Genomic DNA, 13,569 nt, shown 5'->3' on the forward strand with positions numbered 1-13,569 from the left:
GCATGCACAGCCTTTTCTCTTTGATTTGTGCTGAAATGTAGGCTATCCAGTCCATACTAGCCTTCAGCCAAAGCCCTGTGGGAAGTAACTGCAAACCATAAACTTCCAGTCCTTTAAAAACATTTGTAATAGAAAAAGTATGCAAATGGAGCCATCAACATTACTAGGGAGTCTAACTTTTAAATGACTTAGTGTTATTGGACTTGATTTTTAAATGAAAAATTCAGATATGATGGCAAGGCAGTTTTTCACAACTCTCCTGATGTGGTTGAGGAGTTGATGTAGTATTGGGGAATTATATACTTTATAATGTAATAAAAATGATTTTTTTTACCAAGAACTTGATTTATGAAGAATGGTGCACACGTCTGCTGAAATTTCAAAGTAAACTTTTCGTTTACATTGGCGAGGAAGCTAAAAGGCTAATACCTCCAGGGCACATAAAAGCTTAGGCCTTCTTTTGGTTTCTTTTCAGGGTGAAGATAAATGCCAGATTGAGTTACTTTGTTTTTTAATACTTAAATCTAAGACTTTAATAACTTTTATTGTATGTTAAGGGGTACATGTGCAGGTTTCTTACACAGGTAAACATGTGTCATGGGGGTTTGTTGTACAGATTATTTCATCACCCAGGTATTAAGCCTAGTACTCATTAGTTACTTTTCCTGATCGTCTCCCTCCTCTCACACTCCATGTTCTGACAACAGGCCCCAGTGTGTGTTGTTCCCCTCTATGTGTCCATGTGTTCTCATCATTTAGCTCCCACTTATAGGTGAAAACATACAGTATTTGGTTTTCTGCTCCTGCATTCGTTTGCTAAGGATAAAGGCCTCCAGCTCCATCCTTATCCCTGCAAAGGACACGATCTTGTTCTCTTTAACGGCTGCATAGTATTCCATGTGTATATGTACCACATTTTTTCTTTTTTCTTTTCTTTTTGAGATGGAGTTTCGCTCTGTCATCCAGAATGGAATGCAGTAGCACGATCTTGGCTCAGCTCACTGCAACCTCTGCCTCCTGGGCTCAAGCAATTCTTCTGCCTCAGCTTCCCAAGTAGCTGGAATTACAGGTATGCACCACCACATCCAGCTAATTTTTGTAATTTTAGTAGAGATGGGAGATTTCACAATGTTGGCCAGGATGGTCTCAGACTCCTGACCTCAAGTGATCCACCCGCCTCGGCCTCCCAAAGCACTAGAATTACAGGTGTGAGCCACCGCACCCAGCCAGTACCACATTTTCTTTATCCAGTTTATCACTGATAGGCATTCAGATGGAGTTACTTTTATTCAACAATTTTTCACAAGTATATGCAGTGTGCCCATCATGCCAGCCACTGTCCTAGGTGCTGAGGGCACAGCAGTGAATAAAACGGACCAACAGAAGGTCTAGGCTTTTATATGTCCTGGAGGTATTAGCCTTTTAGCTTCCTCACCAATGTAAAGGAAATGTTTACTTTGATATTTCAGCAGATGTGTACACCATTCTTCATAAATCAAGTTGTTGGTTTAAAAAATCATTTTTTATTAAATCACAAATGTAATGTCTGTGGCCATACAGACAAAAAACGCTGCCCTCATGGAGTCTATATTCTAAGCAACATACACTGCTCGTCTTCACAGATCTGAGCCAAAAGATGTTTCTTTTTATTTCTAAGGCATTAATATTAACTCAGGTCAAATCTTATTCATTTTTTACACAGTATGGATTTTTAAAATGAATCATCATTCGAAAATGTTTACCTAATGTCTAGGAAAAACATTATTGGTCTGAGGTTCTTTTAACTACCCATCTACTTCACAAAATGTTTTGCTATGAATTAAACTACACAGCCTACAGGAAAAGTTAAAATCCAAGTATAGATAAAATAAAGAACAGCACCTAACATGCACCTCGTATTTTGTACTTTCCTATTTGATTTGATTATGTTTTCAATCTCTTCCCCCTGTTCACAGGAGAGGCCAACTAAAACCTAAAGTTTAGTACAACTTTCTGGAAATTCTGCAAAGTGGCAAACAAACTGAGAAAATCGTATGCCTTAAAAACCCACCACTGATGTTCTTGATCAATAGTTGGCATAAATAAATCATAGACATGTGGGCAAGACTGCTGGAGCCAGGCAAGGATTTTTCTTAATGTGGATAGTGATGTCACTGAGGCAGAGAGAAGGAAGGCATATTTACAATAAAAGGGAGTGATTATACAATACATTCAAACCATAAATAAATACTCCATTAAGTTATAAAATTCTCTCTATATGTTCTTAGGAGGCCTTCCTGTCAGGCACTTAACTTAGAGAAAAGCAAGTAAAGCTCCATTAATCATTCATTTAGCCAAAACTTGCTGAATCCTGCTCTATGCCCGCCATGACACATCATCATCACTACTGTGTATTAAGAGTTTACTACATCCTATGCACTGTGCTCAGAGATTACATGCATCATCTCATTCCAGCAATGATCAACCCTATAAGCTGGGTGTTCTTTTTAAGAATCATTATATAGATTAGGTAAACGATACTCAGGTTGTGTTATTTATCTGTGGTCACATGGCAATTAAATAATCAGATGTCATATGAGGGTATGTAGTTCTAAGATATAAATTCATATTTATGTTACTAAATAAAGGCCTTCTCATGCAAAACAATCAACATCTAAATTCAGGGGAAATCCAGACCTATAGTCTACAAATACGGAGTTAATAGGTGTTTGGCTGACATACTTTAAGATATTCCCTACCCCATGCACCAAAATCATGACTAGTCACTTGAATTAATAGATATCTACACACGTCAACAACAGCTGCCTAGAATAATGTATCATGGTATTTTACATTTTTTAAAATTAAGATACAGTATGATTGTATAAACATATGTAAACTTTCATATAGTCATATTATATAAAAAAATTCTATATAATTTCATGAGGCAGGATAAGTAGTCAAGGAAGTAATCATGTCCTTGGGATATGGCAACTGTGGCAACCGTACAGTCAAAACAATAAGCCCCAGCATTTGCATCGTAGTCCAGCTCACTCAAGCAAAGCTATCTCCAGTAGGGAACTTCCCCTGGAGGGAGCATGCACATGTGATTTCACCTGTCCTCAGACTGACCCTGTGCTGATGATAATAGTAAAAAAACACACCGTTGGGTGGAGATTTAAGATGCTAATGAGACATGTGGCATATGGACAAGCATGTACAGCTACTGCACATGTGCGTCCAGACGACCACCCAGAACATGCTTACTAGTAACACTGCTTTCCACCTCCTCATGAATAATCATGTAAAACTCCCAAAAACTCCCTATTGCCAGTCTTTGCTGTCTCATCCTTACAAGCAGCCCACCCTGAATTCTCTGTCTCTCAGGGTGTACTGTCTATTCCGCACTTAACTTTCAAAATATGCTTTTCTTTTGCAATAAATGACTCTGTGCTGCATATCCTTTGCTGTGTCTTGTTTAAATTCTTTTAAACTAAGAAGAACCGAGGTCTTACAACAGCCTTCAACAATTACACAGTTAACTTAAATAACAACTTGACAGTTCAAATTTAAAGAGAACTATTCCTGTTTAATAACCAATCCCCTTTTTACTAAGACAATGGGAAAATAACATTCATGCTGATCACCAACTAACCACATTGTTGGGTTAAATCAAACCTCTGCAATTCCTTTGAGAACATAATGATGTCCGTGGAACCCAGAACACCAAAACCGCCTAGACTATCTTCTAGAACACTATACAATCTAGTTCCATCACCTCAGTTGTATGTTTACCAGGAAAATATCAATTCCCAAACCCATCATACTTTTAGTGTATTTACATGATTTAAGAATATAAGAGACTGATGAAATATGCGGAAGAAAATAGAGCCGTTGCTTCCATTACTTGTTTTGAAAGATGAGATAAATCGAATTGGTGAGAGTGATTGGCTTTATATTAGATGGAGAAACCTTTACAAGGTGAGAAACATGATTACAAAAGCCCAGAAGAACTGTGCCTTAGACTGCTTTGCAGGCAGCCAAGTTTTTACTCCACTTTGAAGGAATCATCACTGGTGCAGACTGGGTAACATTTACTTGAGAAAGTAGAGGTGAGACTCCAACCAGCCAATTCATATTTAAGGAGGTCTAGAACCAAGAATTACCAAACACATGCACATTATAATGTCCTAAAAACATTTAAATAGCATTTTTATTTCTTGCTAAAGCAACATTTGTTGCTCTAGCCAAGAGTTTCAATCAACTGACTAACTAGAAGTCCTAACTTATTTGAATAAAGGGCTTCTACTGTGCTCTGTGCAAAGCCTTGGGTAGCTAGAGGCAAGATTCTCTAGCAACACAAGCTCTACCCACCCAGGTTACCCACTTCAGAACCCTGCTTTTAGTTTTGGGAACGGCCTCGAAGGACTACAGGTGATCAGACGGATGACATCCTGAGTCAAATGGTCTCAGTCAGTGATTCCTCCAGGCACATCTTCCTTCTGATACTCCTAAATACCAGAACAGCAGCCTGGGAAAATAGCAAGTAACACTCACTTCTCTCTGGGCATCATGTGTCTCCTAACCCTTGAGTGTCAAGAATCACTCTTTTCTAAACTCCCAGGCTCCTCAAAGAGCAGAAGTGCAGGCATATATCATTTTTAGAACGGAAGGAATATTCCAGACTTGCTGCTCAAGAAACAAAAGATGCAAGTGTCTTTGGGCTTGTTCAAAAGTACACCCCTTCTTTCTTTGTGCTGTGGGCAAGAGATGCACATGCCAGTCTAAATGAACCACTGCTGTGTTTATGTTCATGCTGCTTTCCATCATGTTTCCAATCCTTTACTCTTTCTCACCATTTACTGAGGTACTCTCACCCCTGCTTCACATCGACAGCCCCACAGCTGGTCATCCTCAGTCATAGTCTTGCCATTCTAAGCCAACCTAGCCCCCAGAGTCTCATTTTAAATGCACAACAGAGGTAGGCGCATTGTCCATTAGCAAGTCAAAGACTTCTTAAATCACTGAATGGTTCCTAGGCTTCTTGGAATGATTTCAGGAACAACTTGCTGCCCTTGGTCCACTTCTCTTCCCTATCCAAATTTCAAACAAGTAACTGGTATCTTCCCAGTCATCAGTTCCCAAGACTAGACTTTTTTCCCAATCAGGGAAATTGGGCTTGTTACATTTCCATGACATGTCATTCTGAGTGCCCTGTTACCCGTCTCTATCTCAAAGATGGTATATAAATGAAATCATTTACACACTGCCATTCTAATTTTTAAAGGAATTGTAGGCATGTCAAATAGGGCTCATACCAAATAATAACATTCTAAATAATAATAGAGGCCACCAGTTGAGGTATAATATGTACCAGGTCCTATGCCTGTAACTTTACCTGCACTATCATTTAATTCGCTCAGCAATCCTATAAAGTACTATTGATATCTTACCATGAGGAACCTCAGCGTTAAAAACTTGCCCAAAGTCACAGGGCATGTAAACTCATTTATGTCAAATTTCCAATCCAAACTATATAACCCAAAGACTCCCCAAAGGTAACCAAACAGATAAAATTTATATAAATCCAAAGTTTTTTTCTTGCCTGTCTTTCTGCAATATTCAGTGGGGCAACAAATCTCTGGAATCTGTCATTTCAGTATATTTTTAATAAAGTAGACTCTTTCACACACTCTCCTGGAACCTCTCTCCAGTTGCTCAGCTTGGAGGAACTCAACCAAAGTGCAAATAACCTAGGGCAATAAATGATACTTAGAATTTAAGATGCTTTGGGTTTTATGTTGGCATACGATTCTGATACTCTACTAAATTACAACCCAGCAAGAGAAATGTATTATGAACTTGTGTGATATAATAACAAGTAAAAAAGAGTCATCCTTTCTTGGAAATCAGAATGTTCACCCCTTTTGTTTTTGCTTTTGTTCTTAGAACTTGCTGCTGTACCTCCTGCAAAGTCCCATAAGGTAGAACCAGGTGATAACACTATCTTCACCTGATACAGGAGACAGAAAAGAATAAAAAAAAAGGCCATTTTACACAGAAGGGACCTAATTCTGAATGATTCACCAACATTCGATGAATCACTGATGAGCTATACCTTTGCCCTCTTCAGATTCCTTCTTGGCTGTACTACCAGTAAGTTTGACCATGTCAATGCAGGGAGTTTACTCACAGAACTGTACAAGTTTCTAAAAATGTCTAGCAATAAATATATTATTCTTGGAAGTTATGTTTTCAGGAAAAAGAGTTGTCTCCACTTACTTAACAATGAAGTAGCTCACTGAATCATTTAAACAGTGGGTTGAAGAAAACAATAAAATCTTTAAAAAACAATTTATCATCTCAAACTTCTCCTTGAACAACTGTTTCTTTTTTATTTACCTTAGAGAATAGGCAAAGGAAAATAAAATCACTTAACACATAGAGAACTCAAGATAGAGACACACTTTTAGAAAGAGTCACATACAAACTGCTTAGTAAATTAGGCTATTGTCTTATAAAAGTTGTTGTAAATCTTAGGCCAATACATTCTTGAAGAATTGATATTTGATGCATCTGTAGATAGATAGATAGATATATCTTTTTTTAGTTTAGTTTAGTTTTTTTTTTTTTTTTTAATTTTAAGAGACAAGGACTCGCTCTGTCACCCAGGCTGGAGTACAGTGGCATGATCATGGCTCACTGCAGCCTCAAACTCCTGGGCTCAAGTAATCCTCCTGCCTTAGTCTTTCATGTACCTGGGACTACAGGTGCATGCTACCATGCCTGACTAATTTTTTTAACTTACTGTAGAAATGGGATCTCACTGTGTTCCCTATGATGGTCTTGAACTTCTGGGCTCAAGCGATCCTCCTGCCTCTGCCTCCCAAAGCACTGGGATTGCAGGCATAAGCCACCATGCCCAGCCCTGGTCACTCTGAAAGGAATGTCATTCTCTTTTTTGAAAAGAGTTGTGATTTCATTATAATGCCTAATTGTTTTGCCACATACCTAAGGATCCTGATTCATCCTTCTAAGTGACAAAGACTTTTTACATAGAATCAAAAGAACTTCTGGTGGTGGAAAGATGGTCTATAGAAAAGAAAAACTCCCCCCATGCCTATGTCCTGAATGGTATTGCCTAGGTTTTCTTCTAGGGTTTTTATGGTTTAAGATTTAACATTTAAGTCTTTAATCCATCTTGAATTAATTTTTGTATAAGGTGTAAGGAAGGGATCCAGTTTCAGCTTTCTACATACGGCTAGCCAGTTTTCCCAGCACCATTTGTTAAATAGGGAATCCTTTCCCCATTTCTTGTTTTTGTCAGGTTTGTCTAAGATCAGATAGTTGTAGATGTGTGGTATTATTTCTGAGGGCTCTGTCCTGTCCCATTGGTCTATATCTCTGTTTTGGTACCAGTACCATGCTGTTTTGCTTACTGCAGCCTTGTAGTATAGTTTGAAGTCAGGTAGCATGATGCCTCTAGCTTTTTTCTTTTGGCTTAGGATTGACTTGGCAATGCGGGCTCTTTTTTGGTTCCATAAGAACTTTAAAGTAATTTTTTCCAATTCTGTGAAGAAAGTCATTGGTAGCTTGATGGGGATGGCGTTGAATCTATAAATTACCTTGGGCAGTATGGCCATTTTCATGATATTGATTCTTCCAACCCATGAGCATGGAATGTTCTTCCATTTGTTTGTATCCTCTTTTATTTCATTGAGCAGTGGTGTGTAGTTCTCCTTGAAGAGGTCCTTCACATCCCTTGTAAGTTGGATTCCTAGGTATTTTCTTCTCTTTGAAGCAATTGTGAATGGGAGTTCACTCATGATTTGGCTCTCTGTTTATCTGTTACTGGTGTATAAGAATGCTTATGATTTTTACATATTGATTTTGTATCCTGACACTTTGCTGAAGTTGCCTATCAGCTTAAGGAGATTTTGGGCTGAGATGATGGGATTTTCTAGATATACAATCATGTCATCTGCAAAAAGGGACAATTGGACTTCCTCTTTTCCTAATTGAATACCCTTTACGTCTTTCTCCTGCTGATTGCCCTGGCAAGAACTTCCAACACTATGTTGAATAGGAGTGGTGAGAGAGGGCATCCCTGTCTTGGGCCAGTTTTCAAAGGGAATGCTTCCAGTTTTTGCCCATTCAGTATGATATTGGCTGTGGGTTTGTCATAAACAGCTCTTATTATTTTGAGATACATCCCATCAATACCTAATTTATTGAGAGTTTTTAGCATGAAGGGCTGTTAAATTTTAACAAAGGCCTTTTCTGCATGTATTGAGATAATTATGTGGTTTTTGTCTTTGGTTCTCTTCATATGATAGATTACATTTATTGATTTGCATATGTTGAACCAGCCTTGCATCCCAGGGATGAAGCCCACTTGATCATGGTGGATAAGCTTTCTGATGTGCTGCTGGATTCGGTTTGCCAGTATTTTATTGAGGATTTTTGCATCGATGTTCATCAGGGATATTGGTCTAAAATTCTCTTTTTTTGTTGTGTCTCTGCCAGGCTTTGGTATCAGGATGATGCTGGCCTCATACTTCATGTCTAAAACACCAAAAGCAATGGCAACAAAAGACAAAATTGACAAATGGGATCCAATTAAACTAAAGAGCTTCTGCACAGCAAAAGAAACTACCATCAGAGTGACAGGCAACCTACAGAATGGGAGAAAATTTTTGCAATCTACTCATCTGACAAACGGCTAATATCCAGAATCTACAATGAACTCAAACAAATTTACAAGAAAAAAACAAAGAATCCCATCAAAAACTGGGTGAAGGATATGAACAGACACTTCTCAAAAGAAGACATTTATGCAGCCAAAAGACACATGAAAAAAATGCTTATCATCACTTGCCATCAGAGAAATGCAAATCAAAACCACAGTGAGATACCATCTCACACCAGTTAGAATGGTGATCATTAAAAAGTCAGGAAACAACAGGTGCTGGAGAGGATGTGGAGAAATAGGAACACTTTTACACTGTTGGTGGGACTGTAAACTACTTCAACCATTGTGGAAGTCAGTGTGGCAGTTCCTCAGGGATCTAGAACTAGAAATACCATTTGACCCAGCCATTCCATTACTGGGTATATATCCAAAGGATTATAAATCATGCTGCTATAAAGACACATGCACGTGTATGTTTACTGCGGCACTACTCACAATAGCAAACACTTGGAACCAACCCAAATGTCCATCAATGATAGACTGGATTAAGAAAATGTGGCACATATATACCATGGAATACTATGCAGCCATAAAAAATGATGAGTTCATGTCCTTTGTAGGGACGTGGATGAAACTGGAAACCATCATTCTCAGCAAACTATCGCAAGGACAAAAAACCAAACACCGCATATTCTCACTCATAGCTGGGAATTGAACAATGAGAACACTTGGACACAGGAACGGGAACATCACACACCGGGGTCTGTTGTTGGGTGGGGGGAGTGGGAGAGATAGCATTAGGAGATATACCTAATGCTGAATGACGAGTTAATGGGTGCAGCACACCAACATGGCACATGTATACATATGTAACAAACCTGCACATTGTGCACATGTACCCTAGAACTTAAAGTATAATTTAAAAAATTTTTTAAAAAAAAGAAAGAAAAGAAAAACTCCGACTCCATTGTCTTGAAACTTTGTTTTTCCCATCTAATTCCTTAGGTACAATTTGCTGGCTGAGGAGAAACTGCCCAGCGACCCTAGTTCCGTTAGACTGAAAAGCGATGAAAGGAACAGTACAATGTTTTCTTGATGGGGCACTATGGCCTCACCACAGATGTGGCTTAGTTACCTGAGCCCTACCTGGTAACTCCATGTGGATTACCATAAGTACTCTAAAATATGGTAATCAAATACTAATGCACGTAAGTATTGCTTGGAAAACATAGTAAGACAGTTTCCCAGGCCCTATCTCCAGAGATTCTGATTCACTAGGTCTGGGTGGGGCTCATGAATTTGCATTTCAAATAAACTCACAGATGATGCCAAATGCTAGCCTGAGGACCACATTTTGAGAATCACTCTAGAGGACTGGAATTCCAAAGCACTCAGGGTAACCTGTATCACAGACTGTATCTAAAATGTTGTTCTTGGATTATAGTGGTCTGTAGCTTTAAGAAGCAATTATGATACATTTCTTACCAAAGGTCATCAAAGAAAGCACACTGCTGTGATGGCAAGCTATCCACTTTTATAAAAAGAAGAAGAAGAAGAAGAAAAAAAGAAACTTAAAGTAATGGCTCTTCTCTTGGAACTGAGAGAAAGCTGACTCTGGTTTACAAAGGCCTATCTCATTCCTGATCCTTTATCATTTGACAGAGGTGTGAACAGTCTATGTCAAAAATGCTCATTCAACATTCCCAGGAAGCCACTCACAGGGCCGAATGTAATTTTACTTAAGCCTGTCTGAACTTGCTTTTCTTATTTTTCCCCCTGTAGACACACATGATTTTCTTTCTTTGTAAGAAAGAATTCAAAGACAAAGACACAGATGTGATTTCACCAAATTAGCAAACTTTAAAGCAAAAAAAAAAAATCATCCATTTCTGTTTATAGCAAGACTCCCTGTTATCCCTCTACTCATCTTCCTATGCAGAGAGAAAATGTGAAACTGTAATAGCCACTCTTCAAGACTGATTAAATAAAAATCATTCAAAAGCCTGTGTTGATAACATATTCCTATCTTTTGTGTGCAAATCCATATTGTGTTTCTTGGAAGACCTAATATCCTAGAAAAAATAGACCTGCTTCTTACTGAAAAGCAGCAGTTGGAAACTGAAATGCCTACAGTACAAGTAGTAACAAAATTAATGGACCAAGCCAGGAGTGAAGCAAGGGAGGGTAGGAGGGACAATGGAGATCTTGAGAGTCCTGGCATTATTGGGAGAACTGCAACTCATTAGCTTCAGAACAAAATCCAATTCTGATAATGCCAATTGGGGCATCATTGAGATTCTTTCCATTTTTTGTTTGTTTCTCTTGGTCCTCTTTCTTGATGTGTCTGATGATTTTAAGTAGAATTACAGAAGCTGTGAATGAAGAATTATAGAGACTCTGCATGATGGTATCTCCCACCAAAGAAGGTTCATCCTACTCTCTGGCAGCCAGTCTGAAATGGGGCGTTACTTTCATCCAATTTGGAATTGAGTTGACTCAAAGCTGGTTAGTGTTTTGAAAGATGTGGTCCACCGCTGGTTTACACACACTCCATAGGCGTGGTTTAAGGCCTGTGGGGTACACTAGTACACCTGTCATTCGTGGATGTGCAACTCTACTTATTTTAACCTCAGTCCCAGGAGACTATCAAAAACACACACAGTGGCTCACACCTGTGATACCAACACTTTGCACCAAGGTAGGAAAATGGCTTGAAGCCAGGAGTTCAAGACCAGTCTGGTCAACATAGCAAGACCCTGTCTCCACAAAATACTTAAAGTATTAGCCAGGTATGCTCATGCACACTTATAGTACAAGCTATTTAGGAGGCTGAGGTGGGAGGACTGCTTGAGCCCAGGAGTTTGAGGTTGCAGTGAGCTATGATCATTCTACTGCACTCCAGCCTGGGCAGCAGAGCAAGACCCTATCTCATTAAAATAATAATAATAATAATAATAATAATAATAATAATAAAAAGCCTTCAGGTATAAATCTACCCAAGGCACCCATCTTCTCTCTGAGGTCTTGGTTCCTCTGAATCCTGGCTGCTTTGGCAGACCCAAACTTCTATGCTTGTCTCTTCAGCCTTATGAGATCACCAAAAATTATGTTGCCCACAAGGTATGATTTTCTAGCTGCCTGTTTTCTCAACTGCTCCTTAAGCCAAAACCCAGCAAATTCCCTGAAGGGAAAAGCAGCCTGTGGACTCCCGGCTCAGCACTCTATAGTTCCCTGATTTCTGGGTCTCTTGGTTGTCTTGGCAGTTCTTTGTTATCTTCAAATTAGGTTTACATGTGGCTTTTCTATTCTTTTCAAAGAAACATCAGTTTGTCACAAGCCACTCTAATTTAGCCAAAAGCAGAAGTCCTCAGGTTAATTTAATAGAGTAATAATATAATTACTTCCCCAAGAAATAATGTTTTTATTCTGAAATATGAGGTTAAATTCAAATTTAAACTTAATCCATATAAGTTACATAGGAATTATTTTGTTAAGAATTAGCTTCAAATATGATAATACACATATTCTATTCCAAACAATATGACAACTCATTCTTAGTTCAATGATCTCCTTTAAGACAGATATATCAAGCAATTTTTGTAATCTGTCAGCAGGCCTCAAAGAAATTTCAAATAACCATAAATCAGTGTTATCATTTGGAGTACCTGAGATGCTCTAGATAAATATTTGATGGTAGATGGACACTAGGCAGAGTAATAGTTTCATCTAATACAATAATAAAAAAAATCACAAGACACCCACTAGTAAGTTTATCAGGGAGCAAGATGGAGAATGTTGCTGACAGAATACCACTCCTGCAGCTGCCAGTAATAAGTCACCCTTGAAGCAAAGAGATGGAGATTTAAATGGGGACACTATCCAACTTAAGCCTTTCTGTAGAATATAGTGTCCTAGATGAAGACATATGTAGTAAAGATGGGGGAAATGACCAAATTATTCGATTACCATGTGTTACCTCCAACTGGGACTTCTAATATTCCTGAAAATTCACCTGCAGAAGAAAGTAAAAGAGAAACAACAAATTCTCACCATGAAATGATCTTGAATGCTATTTCAGAATATTACCCTGTTAGATCATCTCATCAATGAATTAAGGGGCCCTCTATTATGTAGGTAGCTCAAGAACATAGCAGAAGCCTTGGGAGGGACTGTCCATGGTGGATACTGACCTAAATTGCACTTGGATTATAACGGACTATAGCAGTGGATCTCTTGAGAGGGCTTTAGTCTCTTCCTTAACATGCTTATATCCCAGGGTGGGATTACTAAGATCAAATGCCCAGGCATTCAAATGATGGAGATGTAGAATGGTATCAAGTTTGGCACACATCCTAACCAATTAATTGGTTTTCATAATTATCAAGTTTTAAGATGACGTCAAAAAAAAATCACAAAAAAAACTTAGGTCTAAAAGCAAACAAAAAATAATTTTAGCTATGTGTACAGTATCAAGTGGTATCAACTGATGCCAAAAAATAAAAAGAAGAGCATTTTCTGTATGTGATAGGCACTGTGCCAAGGATATTACATAAAATCTGCTCAACTTCACAGTAACTCTTTGAGTTAAATACTGTCATAATCCCCATTCTTATGGATAAGGAAAATGAAGCAGAGAGTGGGTTAGTAATTTAGTCAAGGTAGTAAGCAGAAAGAGACAACCTGAACTAGCTCTCTGGATGCAACATTGAAAGCTCTTAACCACATTGCTTTACTGGCCTCCTGGACAGCATTGATCATTTTCCCTGCACTTTAATAATGTAACTACAGATTATGGACACGTGCCTTTCCTAGCTATTCTTAAAGTCTGAGCTTAATATAAAATTAATGACATCCTGGGAGCCATGATTCTTCCCTAGTACATCTCACTAAGAACATGG

The 13,569-nt window shown here is 38.4% G+C and overlaps 1 protein-coding gene across 18 annotated transcripts in view; it reads right to left on the bottom strand.

The window, feature by feature from the left end:
• FHIT (fragile histidine triad diadenosine triphosphatase) overlaps positions 1–13,569 on the bottom strand; it is a 1,502,083-nt gene that overhangs the window by 688,450 nt on the left and 800,064 nt on the right. The window lies entirely within an intron of this gene.

Source organism: Pan troglodytes, chromosome 2 (genome assembly GCF_028858775.2).
Source record: "Pan troglodytes isolate AG18354 chromosome 2, NHGRI_mPanTro3-v2.0_pri, whole genome shotgun sequence".
In the NCBI taxonomy this organism is placed as follows: Eukaryota; Metazoa; Chordata; class Mammalia; order Primates; family Hominidae; genus Pan; species Pan troglodytes.